Raw genomic sequence first — 26,382 nt, 5'->3', positions numbered from 1 at the left:
GATGCTGTCCCATGAAGGCAGAGTATACAATATCATGATACTGTCTCATGAAGGCAGTGTATACAATATCATGACACTGTCCCACAAAGGCAGTGTATACAATATCATGATACTGTCCCATGAAGGCAGTGTATACAATATCATGACACTGTCCCATGAAGGCAGTGTATACAATATCATGACACTGTCTCACGAAGGCAGTGTATACAATATCATGACACTGTCTCACGAAGGCAGTGTATACAATATCATGATACTGTCCCACGAAGGCAGTGTATACAATATCTTGATACTGTCCAACAAAGGCAGTGTATACAATATCATGACACTGTCCCACGAAGAGAGTGTATACAATATCATGACACTGTCCCACGAAGGCAGTGTATACAATATCATGACACTGTCCCACGAAGGCAGTGTATACAATATCTTGATACTGTCCCACAAAGGCAGTGTATACAATATCATGACACTGTCTCACGAAGGCAGTGTATACAATATCATGACACTGTCCCACGAAGGCAGTGTATACAATATCATGACACTGTCCCACGAAGGCAGTGTATACAATATCATGACACTGTCCCACGAAGGCAGTGTATACAATATCATGACACTGTCTCACGAAGGCAGTGTATACAATATCATGACACTCTCCCACGAAGGCAGTGTATACAATATCATGATACTGTCTCACGAAGGCAGTGTATACAATATCATGACACTGTCTCACGAAGGCAGTGTATACAATATCATGATACTGTCTCACGAAGGCAGTGTATACAATATCATGACACTGTCTCACGAAGGCAGTGTATACAATATCATGATACTCTCTCACGAAGGCAGTGTATACAATATCATGACACTGTCCCACGAAGGCAGTGTATACAATATCATGATGCTGTCCCACGAAGGCAGTGTATACAATATCATGACACTGTCCCACGAAGGCAGTGTATACAATATCATGACACTGTCCCACGAAGGCAGTGTATACAATATCATGACACTGTCCCACGAAGGCAGTGTATACAATATCATGACACTGTCCCACGAAGGCACTGTATACAATATCATGACACTGTCCCACGAAGGCAGTGTATACAATATCATGATACTGTCCCACGAAGGCAGTGTATACAATATCATGATACTCTCCCACGAAGGCAGTGTATACAATATCATGATACTGTCCCACGAAGGCAGTGTATACAATATCATGATACTCTCTCACGAAGGCAGTGTATACAATATCATGATACTCTCCCACGAAGGCAGTGTATACAATATCATGATACTCTCCCACGAAGGCAGTGTATACAATATCATGACACTGTCTCACGAAGGCAGTGTATACAATATCATGATACTGTCCCACGAAGGCAGTGTATACAATATCATGACACTGTCCCACAAAGGCAGTGTATACAATATCATGACACTGTCCCACGAAGGCAGTGTATACAATATCATGACACTGTCCCACGAAGGCAGTGTATACAATATCATGATACTGTCCCACGAAGGCAGTGTATACAATATCATGATGCTGTCCCACGAAGGCAGAGTATACAATATCATGACACTGTCTCACGAAGGCAGTGTATACAATATCATGATACTCTCCCATGAAGGCAGTGTATACAATATCATGATACTGTCTCACGAAGGCAGTGTATACAATATCATGACACTGTCTCACGAAGGCAGTGTATACAATATCATGATACTCTCCCATGAAGGCAGTGTATACAATATCATGATGCTGTCCCACGAAGGCAGTGTATACAATATCATGACACTGTCCCATGAAGGCAGTGTATACAATATCATGACACTGTCCCACAAAGGCAGTGTATACAATATCATGATACTCTCCCACGAAGGCAGTGTATACAATATCATGATGCTGTCCCACGAAGGCAGTGTATACAATATCATGATACTGTCACACGAAGGCAGTGTATACAATATCATGATACTCTCCCACGAAGGCAGTGTATACAATATCATGACACTGTCCCACGAAGGCAGTGTATACAATATCATGATACTGTCCCACGAAGGCAGTGTATACAATATCATGATGCTGTCCCACGAAGGCAGTGTATACAATATCATGACACTGTCCCACGAAGGCAGTGTATACAATATCATGACACTGTCCCACGAAGGCAGTGTATACAATATCATGACACTGTCCCACGAAGGCAGTGTATACAATATCATGACACTGTCTCACGAAGGCAGTGTATACAATATCATGACACTGTCCCACGAAGGCAGTGTATACAATATCATGATACTCTCCCACGAAGGCAGTGTATACAATATCATGATACTCTCCCACGAAGGCAGTGTATACAATATCATGATACTCTCCCACGAAGGCAGTGTATACAATATCATGACACTGTCCCACGAAGGCAGTGTATACAATATCATGATACTCTCCCACGAAGGCAGTGTATACAATATCATGATACTCTCCCACGAAGGCAGTGTATACAATATCATGATACTGTCCCACGAAGGCAGTGTATACAATATCATGATACTCTCTCACGAAGGCAGTGTATACAATATCATGATACTCTCCCACGAAGGCAGTGTATACAATATCATGATACTCTCCCACGAAGGCAGTGTATACAATATCATGATGCTGTCCCATGAAGGCAGTGTATACAATATCATGACACTGTCCCACGAAGGCAGTGTATACAATATCATGACACTGTCCCACAAAGGCAGTGTATACAATATCATGATACTCTCCCACGAAGGCACTGTATACAATATCATGACACTGTCCCACGAAGGCAGTGTATACAATATCATGATACTCTCCCACGAAGGCAGTGTATACAATATCATGACACTGTCCCACGAAGGCAGTGTATACAATATCATGATACTGTCCCACGAAGGCAGTGTATACAATATCATGACACTGTCCCACAAAGGCAGTGTATACAATATCATGACACTGTCCCACGAAGGCAGTGTATACAATATCATGACACTGTCCCACGAAGGCAGTGTATACAATATCATGATACTGTCCCACGAAGGCAGTGTATACAATATCATGACACTGTCCCACAAAGGCAGTGTATACAATATCATGACACTGTCCCACGAAGGCAGTGTATACAATATCATGACACTGTCCCACGAAGGCAGTGTATACAATATCATGACACTGTCCCACGAAGGCAGTGTATACAATATCATGATGCTGTCCCACGAAGGCAGAGTATACAATATCATGACACTGTCTCACGAAGGCAGTGTATACAATATCATGATACTCTCCCATGAAGGCAGTGTATACAATATCATGATACTGTCTCACGAAGGCAGTGTATACAATATCATGACACTGTCTCACGAAGGCAGTGTATACAATATCATGATACTCTCCCATGAAGGCAGTGTATACAATATCATGATGCTGTCCCACGAAGGCAGTGTATACAATATCATGACACTGTCCCATGAAGGCAGTGTATACAATATCATGACACTGTCCCACAAAGGCAGTGTATACAATATCATGATACTCTCCCACGAAGGCAGTGTATACAATATCATGATGCTGTCCCACGAAGGCAGTGTATACAATATCATGATACTGTCCCACGAAGGCAGTGTATACAATATCATGATACTCTCCCACGAAGGCAGTGTATACAATATCATGACACTGTCCCACGAAGGCAGTGTATACAATATCATGATACTGTCCCACGAAGGCAGTGTATACAATATCATGATACTGTCCCACGAAGGCAGTGTATACAATATCATGACACTGTCTCACGAAGGCAGTGTATACAATATCATGACACTGTCCCACGAAGGCAGTGTATACAATATCATGATACTCTCCCACGAAGGCAGTGTATACAATATCATGATACTGTCCCACAAAGGCAGTGTATACAATATCATGATGCTGTCCCACGAAGGCAGTGTATACAATATCATGATACTCTCCCACGAAGGCAGTGTATACAATATCATGACACTGTCCCACGAAGGCAGTGTATACAATATCATGATACTCTCCCACGAAGGCAGTGTATACAATATCATGACACTGTCCCACGAAGGCAGTGTATACAATATCATGATACTCTCCCACGAAGGCAGTGTATACAATATCATGATACTCTCCCACGAAGGCAGTGTATACAATATCATGATACTCTCCCACGAAGGCAGTGTATACAATATCATGACACTGTCCCACGAAGGCAGTGTATACAATATCATGATGCTGTCCCACGAAGGCAGTGTATACAATATCATGATACTCTCCCACGAAGGCAGTGTATACAATATCATGACACTGTCCCACGAAGGCAGTGTATACAATATCATGATACTCTCCCACGAAGGCAGTGTATACAATATCATGATACTGTCCCACAAAGGCAGTGTATACAATATCATGACACTGTCTCACGAAGGCAGTGTATACAATATCATGACACTGTCCCACGAAGGCAGTGTATACAATATCATGACACTGTCCCACGAAGGCAGTGTATACAATATCATGACACTGTCCCACGAAGGCAGTGTATACAATATCATGACACTGTCCCACGAAGAGAGTGTATACAATATCATGATACTGTCTCACGAAGGCAGTGTATGCTTATATCATGATGCTGTTTCACAAAGGTAGCATTAGATTGAGGGTCTGGGTTTTGAAGATACATAAATTAGCTGATCGCTAATGAATATATACTAAATAATGAACAACCATTCTTGCTATAATTTTATATTCAAAAGTCACAGGGTCACTGTAGGTGAGATTGCTCAGTGGGTAAAAACACTTGATAGAAAACCTTACAATATAATTTTGATCCCTTAACTCCAAACACAAGGCTGGAAGGAGAAAATTTGTTTCTAGAAGTTGTTCTCTGACCTCCTTATGGAAGCTGTAATGCTGGTATGATTACACACATATCCACACATACATATACATACACAATAAATTAAAAATAATTTCTCAAAAGTGCCACTGATATTTCATGACTTTTGTACAATGATTATCTATGCAAATAGTTAAGCAGATGAAGGCAGCGTGTGAAAAAATGAGGATTCCGCTAAAAGTGGTAGAATTGATAGACACATTTGGAGTCTGCACTCTAGAATCTATGATTTTAATCACTCAGTGCATGCACACACTGTGGAGGCCCAAAGAGGCCAAAAGACGGAGAGTTTGGGACTTGTTTCGAATTTATTCAAGGTTATTGTGTTACTGGGTTCTACCTAGCTGTAATGCAGAGTTCTGCTCTCTCAAGGCTATTGCCAACAGGTGTGGCTAGTTGTCAGCCCTCCAGCTCCCGGAATAGGGAAGTAATTGGTTCCTACCTAAAACAAATGTCTAAGGATTCAAGTAAGTTCCACTTCCCCTTTTGAAAATAACTTGAAGTTTCACCCAGGGAGTGGTTTGTCTGTGAGTGTTTTGTGTGTGTCAAGGGCATGGGTTACAAAAGTAGTCCTCGACTTTCAATTTGTGTGTAAATGTAATCTTTTGTTTCACTCCTACATTTTGGGGTCAGGGGTATATTAACCGGTTGGAAATTTAACTCGGGCAAATTTTCAGTACTTACTGAAAAATTCCCTCCTGATACTATCCTATATGTTTCTGTGTTTCATTATTTTCATTTGTCTCCCACACCTCCACTCTGGAGAAACGTCCATTTGTTGAGGCTGGTCCCTGACAACACACACACACACACACACACACACACACACACACACACACACTATAGTAACCAAAGACATAAGTAAATAGCATATGTATTGGGAAGAAATGTTTCATGGGATGAGTTGAGGCAAAAAAAATTACTGGAAATTCCAGTGAGGACCAGTTACTAGTCACTAATGAGTATAAAGACTGAGTTTCCCCCACAGATAGTAGAGTCAATATCAGATTCAAACACAGGGTCTGAATTTAGCAGGTAATTTGGTAAATGACCTCAAGAATGACACACTCATGTGGGCTTGTTATAAAGTGAAGGAAGAAAGAGAGTGGAACATACTAGAACACCTATTATTATGCTGTGGTGGGGGCAGTGTGAAGGCTTCCCGAAGTTCTGAGGCCTTGGAGCGTGATGTCTAGATGGAACACAGTCACAGACATACCTACACAGCAAAGAGAAAGTCGTGAACATGCATTAGGAAGACACAGAGATGAAATCACACCTCTAGAAACAATCTATGGACAGAAACGGCAGTTTCTTCTGCATTGTGAATTTAACAGACATTTTGATCTCATAAAATACAGGATGCTCCAATTAAAAGCCATGACCAGTATTCCTCACTGGTATTGGAATAAATAGGGTTTATGTTTGAATCTTGCCTTGAACCAGAATAGACTCTCTCTGCCCTCTCCCCTCCCACATGTGTGAGTGTGCATACACAAGTGCATGCATGTGTGCATCTGTATGCATGTAATTTCTGCTTAGATATCAAGGTGAAGTTAATAATGCTTTGTATCTCAGCTAAGATAGTGGAGACACAGTTTTACTTTTCATCAGAGGATAAAACTTCAGACAGGGAAGCCCTTCAAGGCAATGGGAAGTGTCTGTAATTTGAACATTCAGGGATAAACACTAAGGCACATTTCATCTAAAAGCAGCAAGTTTGGCAAGGGGTGAGAGGCGCACATAGGAAGACATGGGTCATATTTGTCCTGAAAGAGATCAACTTATCTAGACTATCTCTCGTGTTTTCATGGCTGTCAATAAGGCATATTATTTATTTTATTTTATCTTTTAAAACAGAAAACAAACTATGTTTTTTATTTTACATACAAATTCCAGTTCCCACTCTATCCCATCCCCCCATTGCCTCCTCTTTCTTCCCTACCTCACCCTATCTACTCCCCAGAGAAGGCAAGGCACATTGTTCCTAAGAAGGGCCTAGGACCTCCCCACTATATCCAGGCTGAGCAAGGTATCCCTCAAAAGAGAATGGCTTCCAAAAAGCCAGTACAATCAGTAGGAATAAATCCTGCTACCACTGCCAGTGGCCCCACAGTCTGCTCCAGCCATACAACTGTCACCCACATTCAGAGGGTCTAGCTTGGTCCTATGCTGGTTCCTTCTCTGTTCAGCCAGAGTTGGTGAGCTCCCATTAGCTCAGGTAAATTGCTTCAGTGGGTGTCCCCATCACGGTCTTGACCCATTTGCTCATATTCTCACCCGCCCCCCACTTTTCAACAGGACTTTGAGAACTCAGCCCAGTCTCTGCCCCTGTCTCCATCATTGCTGGATGAAGGTTTATGGTGAGAATTAAGATAGTCATCAATCTGACTATAAAAAAAGCCTAGTTTGGGTGCCTTCTCCACTCTTGCTTAGGGTCTTAGCTGGGGTCATTCTTGCGGATTCCTAAGAATTTCTCTAATGCCAGGTTTCTTGTTAACCCATAATGGCTCCCTCAATCAAAATATCCATTTTGCTCCCTGTCTCTGTCTTTCCTCCATCTTGACTATCACATTTCTTCAAGTTCTCCTCAGTCCCCTTCTCCCCTCCTCTTCTCTTCCACCCACCCTTCTCCCCCCACCCCATGCCATATTTCCAATTTTGTCAGGAGATCTTGTCTACTTCTTCCCAGGGGATGGATATGTTTATATTTCTCTTACAGTTCACATTGTTACTTAGCTTCTCTAGTCTCATGAACTGTAGGCTTGTTAACCTTTGCTTTACAGCTAATATTCACTTATGAGTGAGTGCACGGTAATGTTCATATTTCTGAATCTGGGTTACTTCACTCAGGATGTTTATTTTTCTAGTTTCATCCATTTGCATGCAAATTCCAAGATGTCACTTTTAATCCCTGAATAGTACTGCATTGTGTAAATGTACCACATTTTCTTGATCCATTCTTCAGTTGAGGAGGTTGTTTCCAGGTTCAGGCTATTACAACTAATGCTACTGTGAACATAGTTGAACAAATGTCCTTGTAGTATGATTGAGCATCCTTTGGGTATATACCTGAGTGGTATTGCTGGGTCCTGAGATAGGTTGATTCCCAATTTTCTGAGAAACTGCCATACTGATTTCCAGAGTGGTTGTATAAGTTTGCCTTCCCACCAGCAATGGAGGAGTGTTTCCCTTACTCTACATCCTCTTCTGCATGAGCTATTTTTTTTTTTATCTTAGCCATTCTGTCTGGTTTAAAATGGTTTCTCAGAGTCATTTGGATTTGATTTCCCTGAGGGATAAGGATGTTGAACATTTCTCAAAAAGGCATTGTAGAACACATTAACTGTGCAGGTCACTAGTTTCCAGTAGCCCACTAGGTAAAAATGCAATCAGATGTAGTCTGAAACCTACCACAGAAATTCTCCAAATTTTCTATAATCTGGTGACCTTAGTTTTCACCTAGTATATGAAAAGTGCTTTGATATGTATTCTTTGTTTCACAACTATTCAAACTCCAGGAAATTATTTCATGTTGGGACATGTTACTTGGGGGAGATTAGGGCAGTAGCAACTAAATCCATGTGGCCAGGCTGGGCTCACTTAGATTTGGCCCAAGAGAAACCAATTATTCCTTTTAAGCTAGGAACTTTGAACTATTGAACAGGCAGCTAACATTTTTGTAAATGAACTTTTATGTTATGCTAACCCTCCATCCAAATAATGTTGCAGGAGGGGATTCGCTTCTGTACTTCTGCCTTGATAGTGGTCAGAGCAGTCAGGAGAGCATAAAGACCTTAATGGGACAGAACAGGGAGTGAGAGGGATTATGAATCTGCACATCAGTGGAGGAGGTTGTGTGAATGGAGGGACCACTAAGTGCATAGGAAAGCTCAAGTTTAGTTATGGATGCTAAATCATGTTAGCAATTATTTTAATTCCTATCTGGGGCTTAAATAAAATGTAGTCTCATTTATAGTGATTGTGTAAGTAAAGATATTTTTCTCCTACTAGAATTGTCTTGTTTCAAAGAATCATCAACAATGTGGGTTGAGGCGATGACAGACCCAGCATACTACTTTCTTGGGGAACAGGTATGGTATAGCCTTTGGCCTGTGTTGTGATGGATAAGCTATTAATTCTTTCTTCCTATAAGGCACCAACTTTATGAATTTCTAGGCAACTCTGTGTGGGGAAAAACACTTAATTGATACAGATTTATAATTTGTTTGTAAATAACAAAATTAATTTTCTACCATCCTCATAAACTTCCTGCTTACTTGAAAAGTAAGCTATTATTATGATAATTAATTATATTGTGGCAGAAAGAAATGTCAAAACCTGAGAACTATGATTTCTTTTTTGTGGCTTCTCCTTTGAAGAAACAGTAATTGAAGCCCTTGTGGTTTTAGTGTGAAATAGTTTCATGATTTTGAATATTTGGACCACAGTTGCTCTTACTAATGTGAAAGGCCACAGAACTGCTTATAGAGAAAGTGAGTTGTTATGAGCAGACCTGAAGTGTGATTGTCTACCACTAAGTTCTCTCTTATCAGCTTTCTCACCACTGACACAGTGTGATAGCCATGTCACAGGCCTCTCCTCAGCCTTCCCCACCATTATAGCCTGTGTCTCTTCAAACTGTAAGACAAACTATACCCTTCCTACTATAGTTCTTTTAGTCTGATACTTGGTCACAGGAAAGGAAAAGGAAGCAACACAGGGCTTTGCATCCTGAGAATCATAATTCTTCTGACTTGATTTGCTTTTTCGTTTCTGTTGTCAATTTAATGTTTGAGGTGTTATGTGTACTGTCCTTTTCTTTGTGATAGGTCTCTCTCCGTAGTCTGACACTCATGGCCTTTCTGCCTCCACTTTCTAGGCATCAGACTAACAGGTGTGCACAATTCTGGCTCTCTTTCACGGATTTCTAAGTGGACAGCATCAATCAGTTGTATTTGAGGACTAATTACCTTGGCTTCCATTTTAAAAACAATGTTTAGAAGAATGAATGCATATCATGATCACAAATTTAGCAAACTGCACATTTTCCCATTATCATTCTTAATTTCCAGAGCAAATTCAGTAGCATAACCACCTGCCTATCATTACAATGGTTGATTTTTTATCTTATGGTCACAAATCATTGAGAGGCATTTTGAACTCTAGTTGTAACGATGGATTTATCTTTCTTCATTCAGTTCTGTAAGCATTTACTTCACATTTTTAAATCTGTGTTTTGGTATATACACATTTTTCTTTTGGGATCTCTTTAGCAATGTGTAGCTTTTTTCTCAGTCCTTGAGAGCTGCATTCTAATGTCTGTTTACTACATACAGGTATCACATTGCCTTTGGATTGCTGTTTACATTGCTTTTTTTTCTTCCTTTAGCGTTCAACCCTTAGCACAGGTATATTTGAAGTGAGATTTTCTAGACAATAAATATTTGAATTGTGTTCTTATTTACTTGGATAACTCTGGTGCTGAAATGATGTATTTTGGAATTCGTATTTTATTACATATTTTATACCATTATTAGTATACTATGGCTTAATTTCATCTTATTTTTGTTTTCTGTTGCTATGGCTTATGATTTTGTTTTTCTTCTTTGTGCTTCATTTCTCCATTTTATAGTCCAGCTTCACTGAGAGTTAGTTGTACCTGTTTTAATATTTTATAGTTGATTCTATTTTCTCTTCAGAGGGTTGCTTTCCTAGCTGTAGTAACTTATCCCAGTGTGACATCATTGAAATTCCACCATTTGGTGTGGGAAACTTATCTCTTTCAAGCCCTTCACTTTCTTCTGTTTATAACTTTCTCAAATTCTTCTGTATTAATGCGTGGACAGATACTCCACATTTTTGTCCAGCATCATTATTTAGAAAGCTCAAGAATTTATTCACCTTGGGTTTTCAATGTCTATTTTTATTTCTTCTGTCCCAGAGTTCCAAGATCCTTCACTTCTCTGTTTCAAGGATTCCTTATGATACTCTCAGAGGATTGTGTGTCAGCCACAGGTTCTCTTATTTTCCTTCCCAAGCAGTGTTTTGTTTTAAAGTTTTTCTTCTGGGTCTCTCCTTTTCCATATATATTCATGTACTTGAGGCTCCAGGTGGGTGATTGGCAAATGCAATGACTGCAGGAAGAAGTTTGCTCTGAGCAGAAGGTCCCAGAAGTATTAGATGCTTTCTTTATGTATACAGGTGTCCTATGAAAGTTTGGACTGTCAGGCAAGTCAAACAACAATGCAAAGAAATTCGCAGGTCTGCATTGGAAAGCAGGGAGCAGGAGAGGTCTGGAATAATATTAGTTATTAGTTAAGGCCTGCTGAAAAGAAAAATAATACACATTCTCATTAAAGCTACTAATAAAATCTCACTTAGTTCCTGTATGTGGAGTATGTAGACTTCTGTAATTATTTTGGCCATTAAGGGCACTGATTCTCAACCTTCCTAATGTTGCAATCCTTTAATAGAGTTCCTCATGTTGTTGTGATATACAACCATGAAATAATGTCTGCTGCTACTTCATAACTATAATTTTGCTACTGTTATGAATCATAATGCAAATGTCTGTGTTTTCCTATGATCTTAGGTAACCCCTGGAAAAGGTCTCTCAGTCTCTAAAGGGATTGTGACCCACAAGTTGAGAACCATTGCTTTAGGATGCTCTCTGAACAGACTCTTCCAAACTGACAGATATGCATGCAAAATGGTTAGCTAAAGTTTTCAGAAAATCCATCTCTACTGAGAACAAATAGGATCATCCCTGAGGGAGGCATAGGGAGTAAAATCATTAGGTTGTACACTACAATGTCAAAGTCAAGATAACCAAGAGTCACAAGCTGTGTGAAGTTAAAGGGCAAGCAATAGGCTAATTCCAAGTGACTTTTACAGTAAGTACACTTGGAGTCAATTCCATCCTTCATTTATCCAGCTGCCAATATCATAGGTTCTTGAAGACTTTTTATATTTACTTAAGCAGCTTTATAGCCATGTATCAGGTTTAATAATGAAATTGCTCACATTGTTATTTTCTAAGGTTGAGGACTTTTGTCAGTGCATAAACATAGCAGTCTTCTACCCTCCATCACTGTGTGTAACTGGGGCTGCAAATCCTCTCTGAGGACATATCCTGCATGCGCTCTGGGTTCTCAATCTGCTGCAGTCTTTACTCCACAAACATCTGTATGAGGAGTCTCCTCACACTTCTTTAGGGTCCTCTTGCTCTGAATTTATATTTCATTTTTATATTTCCTTTCATTTACACCATTGAACATGTCATTTTCATTTCTGTCTCACTTCCTACAGAATTAACTAGCATGACATCATGCAGTTCCGAATACCATTGAACTGTCATTTTTTGAGCACATAATATTTATGTGCATTTCCTTTATGTACCAAATACTATGCATTGTCTTCTTGTGCTATATTATTTTGATGTGCACTTAATATCCATTTCTTTGTATGTTTTTAATTTTTTCTTTGTGTCATAGCAGAATGATTTAACAAATTGTCTTAGTTAGTGTTTCTATTTCTGTGATAAACCTCATTACCAAAAGCAACTTGGAAAGAAGAGAATGTATTTCTGTTTATACCACTAGGATATAATCCTAGTATATAGTCCATTACTAAAGGAAGGCTGGGCAAGAACTTAAACAGGGCAGCAGCCTTGAGACAACAGTTGATGTAGATGAAGGAGTGAAGCTATTGGCTTGCTTCTCCGGGCTTGCTCAGTCTGTCATTTTTTTATCCAGGCCCACCATCCCACCCAGGTGGCAGTGACCCTGTGGGCAGACCCTACGACATAAACCATTAATCAAGAAAATTCATGCAAGACTTGTCCAAAAATCCAGTCTTGTGGGTGCATTTCCTTGGTTGAGGTTCCTTCTTCCCAAATGAGTTGACATACAAACCAGGCAGCACAACTGCATAGGATCATGTGTCAAAGCCAATGGTTATCAGTGTCTATATACATTCTTAGTCCCATATTTATAATTTTATTTATGTGTTTTCATGATACAGGAATTATTGATGCCCTTATTTATAGTTAGGCCATTAAAACTCAAAGAGGGGATCTCCTAAATATTATAAAACCAATAATAACTGAAAGTTTCTGAATATAGGCCTATTTAGATTCTAATTATTGTCTTTTCTATATTTAACATCTATGGGTCTGGAACAGAGGCTGGGTCATCAAGATATTCAACATATGTGTGACAGCTAAATAAACATACATTTTAATTAATGCAATATTGCTTAACAGGAACACTTAGGCATGGGTGGAGGTGTTTCTTGCTGTCAGAATATTTTCAGGTAAATGGAATCATGTAAGTAGATAAAACATGCGACACCTTGTTAGAATCTAACCACAAAACAGACTGAAATGTACTAAAATAATTTAAATATGGAAGAATGCATATTGAAATAAAATTTTGATGAAATGCTGAGTAAGAGACAGTTTGGTCAGAATAGAAGAGGGCTTGGTAAGGAAGTGGGACAGTAGGGAGAGAGGGGGGGGGGGAGGGAGAGAGAATACAGGAAGACAAGATGATTCAGAAAGTTCAAGGTGCAGTGAAGTTGGTGCACAGAAGAACCAGGGTACCTGTACTATGGAGAGCCATTGAGATTGAGAAAAACATCATGGGGAAATGGGCTGTGAGCTTTCATCTTCACACTAGTCCATTCCTTGGTGTCTTGGGATAAGGAATCTCACTTGATCCTCACCTGTAAGTTTCAGGCATAATGTTGTTTTCTCTTGAGATAATACAGAGTTCAATAGAGACCATGATCTGGACATAAAAATGGTTTGTTTTACCCGTCCTGGCAGAAAAGCCAAAGAAATCTCTTGTACAGTAGGATGTGAATCACCATATCAAAATATGTCTGCAGCAAAGGTCAGGATGTGCTGATAGAGCCCTAAAACTTCCCACATGAAAGAGTATATCAAAACTTATCCCATAAAATGTTCTTGTTCAGTTTAGTTTTGTTCTTGGCTAGGGAAACACCCATGGGTTTTATGGAAGTTGGATTTTTAGATATAAAAGTTTTCATACCTCTTGTAAAGATGTCACTAGGTTGATTAAAAAATATTTTTATTGGTTCCTAAGTTGCCAAGTCTGCAAGAGATTCTGTACAAACTCATTCTTTAGGATGTATCAACCCCACTCGAGGGCAGAAAAAATATAATGTCCTCAGAACCAAACTAGAAATCGAGGCCCCTTCTTCCCAGAGCTCTTTGCAAACATTATTTTATGTCTAACCTGTGACAACTAAAGTTGCCCCAGTCTGTTGGAAAAAACATGCGTTTTCTATTTTTGTCTTGTTTTTTTTTGTATTTTTCTTCTTTTTTTAACCTTTAGAATATTAGTTTCCAATATTTTGTGAGTTTTAGTATGGAACCACTTTGATGAAGGATATCAAAGACATCACTGACCTGAACCCCTGAGCTAGTTTACTGTTTGAAGATGACCTGAGTCAAAGTATTAAAATGATTCCTATTAGAGAGTAACAGACTAGATATATTCCTCTCAATAATGTGAAGGGCACTTCTTCTCATGGAAGGAGAAGCTCAGAATCCGCTAAATTCAATTCATTTACTCTGTAACTTGGGGATAATCCCTCATGGCAATCTTTCTATACCCTGCATAGAAAATTCCCTTGCTCAGCCTTAATATATGGCGAGTTCCTTAGTTTTTTAACAACTTGATATGCCATGCTTTGTTGATACCCACGGGAGGCCTGTTCCTTTCTGAACAGGAGTGGATTGAGGGTAGTGGATGATGCTAGGAATCTCCATGGTTTACCTCCTCCCATTTCAGACCCTACCCCCTCAGAAAGCCCACTAAGGGTCAGCTTCTCCCCCAGAGTTGATCAAAACCATACCTACAGGGTATTTAAGAGCTAGTTGAAATACATGGATCTCAAAAAAAAAAAAAAGAGCTAGTTGCCGGACATTCCATGTGCTCTCTCTCTCTCTTCCTCTCTCTCTCTCTCTCTCTCTCTCTCTCTCTCTCTCTCTCTCTCTCTCTCTCTCTTGTCTTCCTGACAGTCACCCAAGAGTGCTCTGCTTTACTTTGCTCAGTTTGCTTGATCTAGATTTATTCATTTGGTCTGTGTTGGAGGAAAGCTGCTTGTTTGTCCTGGCTGCCCTGCAAGCTTAGCTCCGAAATAACCACACAGAAATCATATTATTTAAATCTCTGCTTGGCCCATTAGCTCTAACTTCTTATCGGCTAAATCCTACATCATAATTTAACCCATTTCTATTAATCGGTATATCACCACGAGGTCATGACCTACCAGCAAAATTTCAGCACTTATGGGTGAGTACATATGATAATTGTCTTCCTGGGTGTGGGTTACCTCAAAACAACTCTGAGATTCCATCTTACACCTGTAAGAATGGCCAAGATAAAAAACACTGATGACAACTTATGCTGGGGAGGTAGTGGGATAAAGGGAACACTCCTGCATTGCTGGTGGGAATGCAAACTGGTACAGACCCTTTGGATATCAGTATGGCAATTTCCCAGAAAATTAGGAAACAACCTTCCTCAAGATCCAGCAATGCCACTTTTGGGTATATCTCCAAAGGATGCTCAATTGTACCACAAGGATATGTGCTAAACTAGGTTCATAGCAACCTTTTTTTTTTTTTTGCCTTAGCCAGAACCTGGAAACAACCTAAATGCCCTTAAACTGAAGAATGGATAAGGAAAATGTGGTACATTTACACAATGGAGTACTACATAGTGTGGTAGGAGGGCTGCTTGTTTGTTCCTGGCTGCCCAGACTTGAAATAACCACACAAAACTGTATTAATTAAATCATTTCTTAGCCCATTAGCTCTAGCTTCTTATCAGCTAACTCTTGCATATTAATTTAGACTACTTCTATTAATTTGTGTATTGCAACGTAGCTATGGCTTACCGGCTAAAATTCCGGTTTCTCTTTCTGGCAGGACTGCATGGCTTCTTCCTGACTCCACTCTTCTTTCTCCCATTATTAAGTTTAGTTTTCTCTGCCAATCTCTACTCTACCCTATCAGGCCAAGCCAGTTTCTTTTTTAACCAATGGTATTCACAGCATACAGAGGGGAATCCCCCATCTACAAAGCAGGAAAAAAAACTGACATCTTAAAATTTGCAGGAAAATGGATGGAGCTAGAAGACATCATATTGAGAAAGAGATATCTTTATAGAACTGCCATGGGACTAGGGAGAAACCTGGTACTAGGAAAATTTCCAAGAATCTGCAAGCATGACCCAGCTAAGATTCCTAGCAATAGTGTAGAAGGTGCCGGATCTGACCTTATTCTATAACCAAATTGGTGAATAACCTAACTATCATCATGGAGCCTTCATCCAATAACTAATGGAATTAGATGCAGAGATCCACAACCAAGAATCAGGCAGAGTTTGGGGAATACAGTTGAAGAGAGTGAGGAGATAATATGTGAACAAGGGAGGTCAAGATCATGAAGGAGAAATCTACAGAGTGGAACCAAACTTGTGGGAACTCATGAACTCTATACCGACAGCTGTGGATCCTCCATGGGACCAAAAAGGACCTCTGTGTGTGGGAGACATAGGCGAAGCATGGATTATCTGAGTGATCCCTGGCAGTAAGACCAGAATTTATTTTTGGTGGATGAGCTGGCTTGTTGGAATCAATTCCCTATGGTGAGTTGCCAGACTCAGCCTTAATACAGGGTCTAGGAGTTTAGTTCTGCCCTAACTTAATGCCCCATACTTGGTTGGCTCCATAGTGGAGCCCTTACCATTGGCAGGAATGGATGAGAGATGGGCTAGGGGAAGGTGAGGGGAGACAGGAAAAGGGGTACGAGGGAGAACTGCAATTGAAATGTAAAATGAAATTAAAAAAATAATTTTTTAAATTGAGGAAAATAAAACATAAACAAAACAAATGAACAAAAAGATAACAACTGCTTAAAGCAAACTTACTTAGGTGTGGGTTCTTTTTTCATATAATAGTTTTTGTCTTGAAAATATAAAAATTCCATAATTTCCCCAATTCTCTTTTCTTCCTCCATCTCCTTTTTCTTTCTCCCTCAAATCCATGACTTCTTTTACTTTAATTGTTGTTATAGAGAAAGACCATGTGATGCCCAGACCCAAATGATACATCTACAACAGAGTTCCTGCAGCTGATTCTGAGGTGTCGTTTCTTACCTGTATAACTAAGAAATGTGTTAGATCTTGGTGACAATAATAAAAGTAAACTAAATTTGGCAAATATATTTGACATGTTGCCTACTGGTAAGCAGTTAACCTTTCCTTCACTTTGAACTGTATAATTGCTTCAAAGGCCAACAACAATCTGTTGTTTATTTATGCTCTTGAAGTACTTGACTAATAACATCCATGAAGTCATGAAAAAGTTAAGTTATTGGGCAAATGAACAGATAGTCTACACATGCTACTCTTTGAGATTGGGAAGAAATTCACAAAAGGTTTCATTTGCAATTTTGTTTCTTAAATTGCAAAGTGTGAATATAGGTTATTGTTTGTGTTGATACTCTCAGCATATCTGAACTATTTCATGATGCCACATAAATTTGACACTAGCAAGGAGAGCCCATCATTGCTTCTAGTTTTCAGGCTGATAACTTTATTTTTATATGTATGTGTGTACATATACATATCTAAATATATAATTTGAATATACATCATGTATAAACACACACACATGTACACACACAAAGAGAGAGAGAGAGAGAGAGAGAGAGAGAGAGAGAGAGAGAGAGAGAGAGAGAGAGAGAGATTTTATTACATCTTCCTGCATATCAGAGTGGATACACATGTCTTCATATTTTAGTTTCTCAGGACATCAATGAAGTACATTAAAGGACACGAAAGACTGAATATTTGATGAACACAAAGGATGCTTCTTTCTTTTTCTGTTGGGCCTGAGATAATGCGGAACATGTGGTAGATACACCTGTACATTAGTTGACCCCTTTGATTATGCACACCAAAAACTTATATTTTAGTTAAGGATGGGCTGCATTTGTCAACGATTGTCATTCTTAAATTTCAAGTTTTGAAGCTGTCATTAATTAAACTTGTAAAAAAAATAGCAGCAGATGTAAGGCGTAGCTAGAGGCTGTGAAGTAACAATAACATCATCAGCATCAACAATAACAGTAAAAATTAATTACAGTTATTGAGTTCCTCCCATATGTCTGGCATACACTTAGGGCTCTGCATATTATTTTATTTGTTTCTAAGGAAAAAAGACTTGATTATAAAGCTCATTTGTGAATGAGAATATAAATCGCAGAAAGCTAAATAATGCACCCAATATATTAGTCATAAATTAAAGATGCATTTGGCATAAGTATAAATTATAGATATGTTCTGTATCCCTTATTAGTGTGATGGGGAGTAGTTTTCCAAGACAGCAACCTATGGAAAGTTGGTATCAGACAAAGTCAAAGAGGACTTGCTCTGTTGTTGAAAAATACTCAACATCTAAATATATTACATAATATCTCAAAAGGTACAGGCCATAGTAGTATGTTATCTTTGTGTTTCTATAATGAGGTAAAAATTGAAAAGATACTAATATTTAAATAAAAATTGCTAAATAATTTGGAAATACTTAGATCTCTTTGATTTTCAGTATTTGAGAAATTGATTGAATAAGTTAATTGTCAAACAAAGTTAAGTGGTTCCAATGATCATATATTCCTAAAAAGAGGGAGGGATAGATCCAAATATGCCTATAGAAGATTCTATGCCAATGTTTGACTGTGCATGTGTTACACATTCACACTTGCTTACTAATCCATACGAGTGCATTTAAATCTGCTCTCACTCAGTAAGCCAAATCAAGAATAAAATAAAATTCAGTTGTGAGTATCTTGAAACATCCAGGATTTGGTAACCACAATATTTATAATGTACAGCATCTACAAGAAAGATAAGCCACCTGTCCTCCAAAAAATCAAGGCTGGCTTTGTGCATAACACCTTTCCTAAGGTCAGAAGCTAGTCTTCTGAAACATTTGTTGTGGGAACTGTTGTAGCGGTGCTTCACTTCCATATGTAGAGCGTCTATTGGCTAGTGGTGGGTGTGTGCATGATTAAATGGAGTGTGGGATGTGAAGTATTGCTGGTGTAGACTACAAAACTACAGGGTAGGAGGTGTTGCTCCTGTCGTCTGAGGTGGTGGGGTTCTGCTTCTGGTTTCCTCCAGACTAAGCCGCACTATAAGCTTGTTTTGATACTTAGTTTTTTACAAGCCAAATTTTATTTTTAATATATTTTTTAATTTTTTAATTACATCATTTTCTATTTTCCCCTTCCTTTTTAAAAACCCTTCCTGTGAATCTTCCCTTTGTTCTCTTTTAAATCCATGACCTTTATCCTTACTTGATGATATAAATGCATAAGAACAACCTGCTCAATCCATATAATGTAATTTTATTATATATCTCAAATTTATGCTCTGATAATTTCCTCACTCTTGTTAACTGAAAATGCTCTGCAATTTCCAGATGCTACCAAGGTTTCCTGTATTGTGGATACTTGTTTGGTTTAGGGATCTTGAATACACAGAAGAGGCAAAGAAATGTTTCATTGGACCCAAACTTGAACAGCCAAGCTTGTGGTAAGAGGAGAGCAGGTTGTTGGCAGGATCTCCCAGTACAGCCTTGATAACTTCATGTCTCCTATCACACATTATGGTTGTGGGAAACTGGAAGCTCAGAGAGTGGGAAATATCCGTTTAAAAGGAGGTTGTTGTGTATAATTTTGATGGACGCTACATTCACAATGTCAGTGTGATGTCAGAATGTAAGCTGATGTCAGTGAGATGATTTCACAATAAACCAGGAAAGCAGAAATGCTATATTAGACCTTATTTGAGCAGCTGTCTTAAACTTTTACAAAATTAAATCATTCAAACTCTGCAAAGACCTGTAAAATAAGGACTTGCATTTCATTAAAGATTTATTCTTTTTATAGATGTGTAAATGTTTATCTGTGTATGTATGCAGATGCCCACAGAGGCCACAACTGGGCAATGTACCCTCTGAAACAGGAATTACAGGCCAGTGGGAACTGCCTGAAGTTGCTGCTGGAAACCAGGCTTACATCCTCTGGAACAGCATGAAGCACTCTTAAACACTGGTCCATCTGGAACTTAGAATTCCAGAGGCTTTTATATCACTCATTCAATAGTTGCTAAATCTGAAGTCAAAAGCAATTAAAAACTTGTTCAAACATACTTTTCTAGGCCTTCTGATTGGCTGTGCTAGAGGCCCATTTTATGTGTGTTCCATACGTGACAAACATAGTATCAAATCAAGAGTTCAAAACTTGTATGCACCAAGCTAGCACGTGAACTCCGAGCTTCACTCAAGGCATCTTCAGTATCCAGTCTCTAGTCACTGATTCCATACAGGTAAGAAGTGGAATGTGACACAAATAAAGACTTACATGAAATAAACATCTCATATTGGGAACTGGCAGCAATTTTTGAATCATAAACGGGAGCACACAGTTAAAGATAAAAAAAACCAGCATGCTTAAGATGTTCAGCTGAAAGAACTGGGTTAGAGATGACATCATTTTGCTTTTGAAGTAAGCAATCTGTGGATATATCCTTGATAAGACAAGAACCCAGCTTTAATATATTTTGTACTGATCATTTGGTGAGTTTCAGTTACTTGCTTTTGATAGATTATAGAAAGTTAAAATACCTACTTAATAAAAGTCTTGTCTTAAATCCCGTTTGATCTAAGAGTTTTTAAGTATGTTTTGGCAGAACTGTTGTTTCAGAAGGGTACTAGATGACAATATATGCTTCATAATTAATAGGAGGGAAATGAATTTAGGTTTATTATTGGATTGCCAAAAATATGTAAAATTTTAAATGGAAATATAAAAATATGTCAAAGTTATTTATCCTGACTCCGTTAAACATCACTTTTTAATTAAGATATGAAAAATGTTCTCCCTCCTTCTGCTCCTCATTGGGACCTTGGGAGCTCAGTCCAGTGCTCCAGTGTGGGTCTCTGTCTCTATCTCCATCCATCACCAGATGAAGGTTCTATGGAGATATGCAAGATATTTGTCAGTATTGCTCTAGGATAGGGTCATTTCAGGTTCCCTATCCTCAGATGCCCAAGGAACTAACTGGGGACATCACCTTGGGCTTCTGGGAGCCACTCTAGGTTCAAGTCTCTTGCCAACCCTTAGTTAAGGTGGCTCCCTTAACTAAGAATTGTGCTTCCGTGCTCCCCTATCCAACCTTCCTTTATCCCAGTCATCCTGTTTCCCCAAGTTCCCCCCATTCTCCCTTCTCACTTTTCTCTCCCCATCTCCCCTTACCCCCATCCCACCCCACCCCCAAGATCCCAATTTTTTTTTTGTTTTTTTCGAGACAGGGTTTCTCTGTGGCTTTGGAGCCTATCCTGGAACTAGCTCTGTAGACCAGGCTGGTCTCGAACTCACAGAGATCCGCCTGCCTCTGCCTCCCGAGTGCTGGGATTAAAGGCGTGCGCCACCAACGCCCGGCTAAGATCCCAATTTTTTGTTCGGCAATTTTGTCTACTTCCCATAGCCAGGAGGATAACTATATGTTTTTCTTTGGGTTCGCCTTCTTATTTAGCTTCTTTAGGATCACCAATTATAGACTCCGTGACCTTTATTTATGGCTAGAAACCAATTATGAGTGAGTACATCCCATGTTGAGCAAGGAAGTCAGGACCACGAGGGGTGCACCCACCCACTGAGACAGTGGGGCTGATCTATTGGGAGCTCACCAAGGCCTGCCGGACTGTGTTTGAAAAAGCATGGGATAAAACTGGACTCTCTGAACATGGCGAACAATGAGGGCTGAGGAGAAGCCAAGGACAATGGCACGGGGTTTTGATACTACTTCATGTTCTGGCTTTGTGGGAGCCTAGCCAGTTTGGATGTTCACCTTCCTAGACATGGACGGAGTGGGGAGGACCTTGGACTTTCCACAGGGCAGGGAACCCTGACTACTCTTTGGACTGGAGAGGGAGGGGGAGAGGAGTGGGGGAGGAGGGGGAGGGAAATGGGAGGCTGGGAGGAGGCGGAAACTTTTTTTTTCTTTTTCTCAATAAAAAATTTAAAAAAAAGATATGAAAAACGTCTCTTAAAATAACAAACAAAGCCGGGCAGTGGTGGCGCACGCCTTTAATCCCAGCACTCGGGAGGCAGAGACAGGCGGATCTCTGTGAGTTCGAGGCCAGCCTGGTCTACAAGAGCTAGTTCCAGGACAGGAACCAAAAAGCTACGGAGAAACCCTGTCTCGAAAATCCAAGATAAATAAAGATAACAAACAAAAATTTGAACACTGGGAGAGATACAGCAGGAAACTATGATCACATTCAAGTTTAACGAGCAAAGGGTGCCCTAATTAAAAAGGTTGTGTCCAGGCTGGGCAGTGGTGGTTCATGCCTTTAATCCCAGTACTTGGGAGGCAGAGGCAGGTGAATCCCTTTGAGTTTGAGGCCAGCTTGGTCTACAAGGGAAACTCTATCTCAAAAAACCCAAAAACGATGTGTCCAGACAGAGATTAGAGACAGAGAGACAGAGAATATTACCCCCTGCTGTATCAGTTCTATGTCCATGTCCGTGACCTAGACAGTTTCTTGGTTTGCATGAGAAATAGCCCCCATAGCCTCGAGTATTTGAGCATTTGTTGCCCAGCTGGTGATACTCTTCGAAGAGGTTTTCTTGTTGGAGGAGGCATGGTACTAGGGTGAGCTTTGATATTTAAAGCTTCAGGCCACTTCTAGTTTGTTCTCTTAGCCATCTGCTTCCAGTCAAGAATGTGAACTCTTAACTTCCTGCTTTAGCTGCTATGCCCGATATCAGCTGCCATGCTTTTCCACCAATATGATCTCAACTCCCTGAAATCCTTAAACTAAAATAAACTCTTTCTTCTACAAGTCATTTTAATCATGGAGTTTTGTTATAGTTAATTGCTTTTGGTCATGGTGGTTCATCACAGCAACAGATACCTTAAGTAAGATGAAAGTGGTACCAGGTCAGGTGTTATTACTCTGAAAGACACAAACATATTTTAGGAAGTTTGTGGAAGGACTTTGGTACTCTGGACTGGAAAAACCACTGAGTGTTCAGAGCTCAGTAGGCTGTTCTGTGGGAATTTAGAACAGTGTTTCTCAACATGTGGGTCATGATGCTTTGGGCAGGGGTGGAACAAGCCTTTCACCAGAATTACCTAAGATCATTGGGAAATCACAGATATTTGTATTATAATTCATAACAGTAGCAAAACTACAGTTATGAAGTAATAATGAAAATGATTTTATGGTTGGTGCTCACCACAAAATGAGGAACTCTGTTAAAGGGTAGCATTAGGGAGGTTGAGCATCACTGATTGAGAATGTATTGCTGAGAGCAGAACAGATGATGGCAGAACAACTTTCAGAGTTTCTCGAAATGTCTGAGGGAAGTTTTGAGAGTGACTTAAAGACTCTATTGAGAGCGAAGATATTTTGAATTAAAAGTTACTAAGGTGAAACCTCTGCTTTACTAAGTCATTTGATACTGTCATCTGAGGCTGAAGAACGAGCTGTGATTAGGAAGCATTTCTTCAGTGATGGACTGTGATGTGGAACTGCAGCTGAAGCAAACACTTTGCTTGCCAAGCCGCTTTAGATTGTGGTGTCTTAGCATAGCAATAGAAACCCTAAGACCACGTCTGTGTACGTAGGCTTAGAATTAGACTCAGATACATATCACCTTCTGAGCCCATCAGTCGGCTTTCTAATAGTTACAGACAGTAATTACAGAAACACATTTCTATTACATTAAAACTTTTGAACTTAATATAAAGCTCACATACATATACTTTGTTGCCTCACAGTTAAGAGAAGATATGGGCATGGGACATAATAGGTAGGGGTCAGGGTATGGAGCTTCTATCCTGTTTGCTGTTGTATTCTTACCTGGGATGATACTTCAGGTGACAGCTCTTTGTTGATTAATTGTCTTCATTGTCATGTCTACTCCACTTCAGAAACACCTGCTTCAAAGTCTTTCCTATAATTAATGAGTATTTTCTTTAAATCTTAGGTGAAGGCAATATTTAATAATACTATTTAAGGACATGAGATAACTGTATGTTTTTACAAATTTTAGGAATGTTATTTGAAACAAGTTTTCATGACATTTCTTGTCTAATGTAATGCCCTTTTTCCTCTATGCTGTAATCATATTCTTTTATTAAGAGATTTGGGGAAATCAAAACCAAGTAATGAAATATTTGGTAGATTGATTATCTTTCTTGGCAAGATTAGAATATGACATCTTATTTGAGTGTTTTCTTAAAAGCCTTATTATTTTTGGTATTTCAGGAATAGAACTATAAGGCTTATTCCTGAGTCTGAGTCTGCCCGATTCATTACATAGGTGTGCAGTCCTTTCCGTTCAGTGAATGTATAGTAACATGGTGAATGTCCTATACTGAACTAGGTAAATAGACAAAGTAACAGGAATCTCTAGAAGTCTCAAATGCTCAAAAATCCACACTTAGTTTACAGAGAGGGGTGGGACCTTTAAAGGAGACAGGGAGAGGAAGATAGGACCTTGGCTGTCTGTCCTTATAGGGGGAATTGGCATCTCAGCCTCCTCTTCCTGCTCTTTCACATGCTGTCTGACAGGACAGCAGTTTCTCCAGGCATGTCCACTGTGGTGTGCTTCCTCATTAGGGGCACAAAGAGAGAACCAGACGTTCAATGAGGTGCATGGAGATGCTCCATTTGAGGGAGTACAGGTGTGGGAAAATTCTGTGTTTGGTCATCTTCAAGAGAGGCTAAAATTCCTTCTAGAGACATGTCTAAACTTAGGTATGATTCGTAAAAGTATTCACTAACAAATTCTTTTTAAAAGCCACAGTTATCAATTCTTCAAAATAAATTCAATTCCAGAACTCTGATGCATCCTTGTCCTTAAGTTTCTGTTTAGAATGTTCATTTTATGAAACCACAGTATTATATAAAGCCTGTTCAAAGGAAGAGTGGTTATGTTTTCTAAAATTAGTATATTTTAAAGATTCCAAATATTTTCAGATAGAAAATAATGGGCAATTGCATTGTTCAAGGTAGTGACATTTTATTAATGTTAATAAAAGAAGAATTTTTTGAGAAAAATTATAAATCAATCTTGTTTCTGTGGTGACTATCCAGTAATGCTTTGCATAATAGATGACCATTAATCGTACTTTGGAAAAGCTCAGAAGTGCACAAGGAAGCAACTATTTTACATTGATTCTCAACTCAGACAGCATTTCTTTCTCTGTTGGAAAAATGGAAGAAAATATTCACCTCATATTTTATAAAATATTAATCTATGGTCTCTACTAAACTGTTACTATTTGTTACAGAAAGTTAATATTTGAGGATTCCATATTCAGCAGTGTGAGGGGAGAATAAATTTATCTGGAAATGTATTTATTTGCACTATATCACTGATCATGCACATGAAACATTTATTTTTCATTTTGAAATTTGGTTTTCATTTGGAACATGATTTTTGTCAGAGAACACAAACATTCTGCTCCAAGGAATCTCAGAGAGATCTTTCCAATCAGAGGTCTGAGATGAGCCCAGAAACCATCACTGAAGAGGCAGTCCCTGTCTAAAATAACAAGCAGAAGCTTAAACAGGTAGAACCTTGTGATAACAGTTTCTAACTCACTCCCATTGTTCTCTCTGTGTGTGTGTGTGTGTGTGTGTGTGAGAGAGAGAGAGAGAGAGAGAGAGAGAGAGAGAGAGAGAGAGATGTCTACATGCATGCCCATGTGCCCATGTATATATGTATGTACACATTTCATATTTATACATTCTATATTTTAATATACATTTTGTGCTCCACTCAATTATTTGGGAGTTTTGATTTTTGCCTCTGAAATTTTTATAGACATATGTACCCCCTCATTAGTGATAGGAGATCTTAAACATAGAGGAGTAATGGAGTAGATATTTAAGTATGATGCATGATGCATGCATATCACACACAAATTTCTCTCAATTTTTGAGGTCTCTCCCTTTTCTCATCTCACTTCACGTGCAGGTTCAACCTCTCTGCCCAGCTCCTGAGATTATACCTTAATTTTTGTTTAGAAATGTCAAAGTCCTTACAGCAAGTTCCTTTAATGGAAAAAAAAGCATACAGTACTGACTCATCAAGGTACAGAATAATAGCGAAAAAATGATCTACAGAAAATAAACACGCATTTATTTTAAAGTAAATAGAAGGTACCTTCTTAACTGGTGAACTTACTATGTCTTTGTCTCTACTTCCCTTTATGGACATTTTAAGTTAGTTGTTTCATTGTGTGCAAATTCTGGGCTGCAAAACACTCACCAGGATTGATGTAAAAGTTTGTATCATTAGAAAATG

The sequence above is a fragment of the Microtus pennsylvanicus genome, chromosome 5, assembly GCF_037038515.1.
Source record: "Microtus pennsylvanicus isolate mMicPen1 chromosome 5, mMicPen1.hap1, whole genome shotgun sequence".
In the NCBI taxonomy this organism is placed as follows: domain Eukaryota; kingdom Metazoa; phylum Chordata; class Mammalia; order Rodentia; family Cricetidae; genus Microtus; species Microtus pennsylvanicus.
This window is presented reverse-complemented; position numbering follows the sequence as displayed.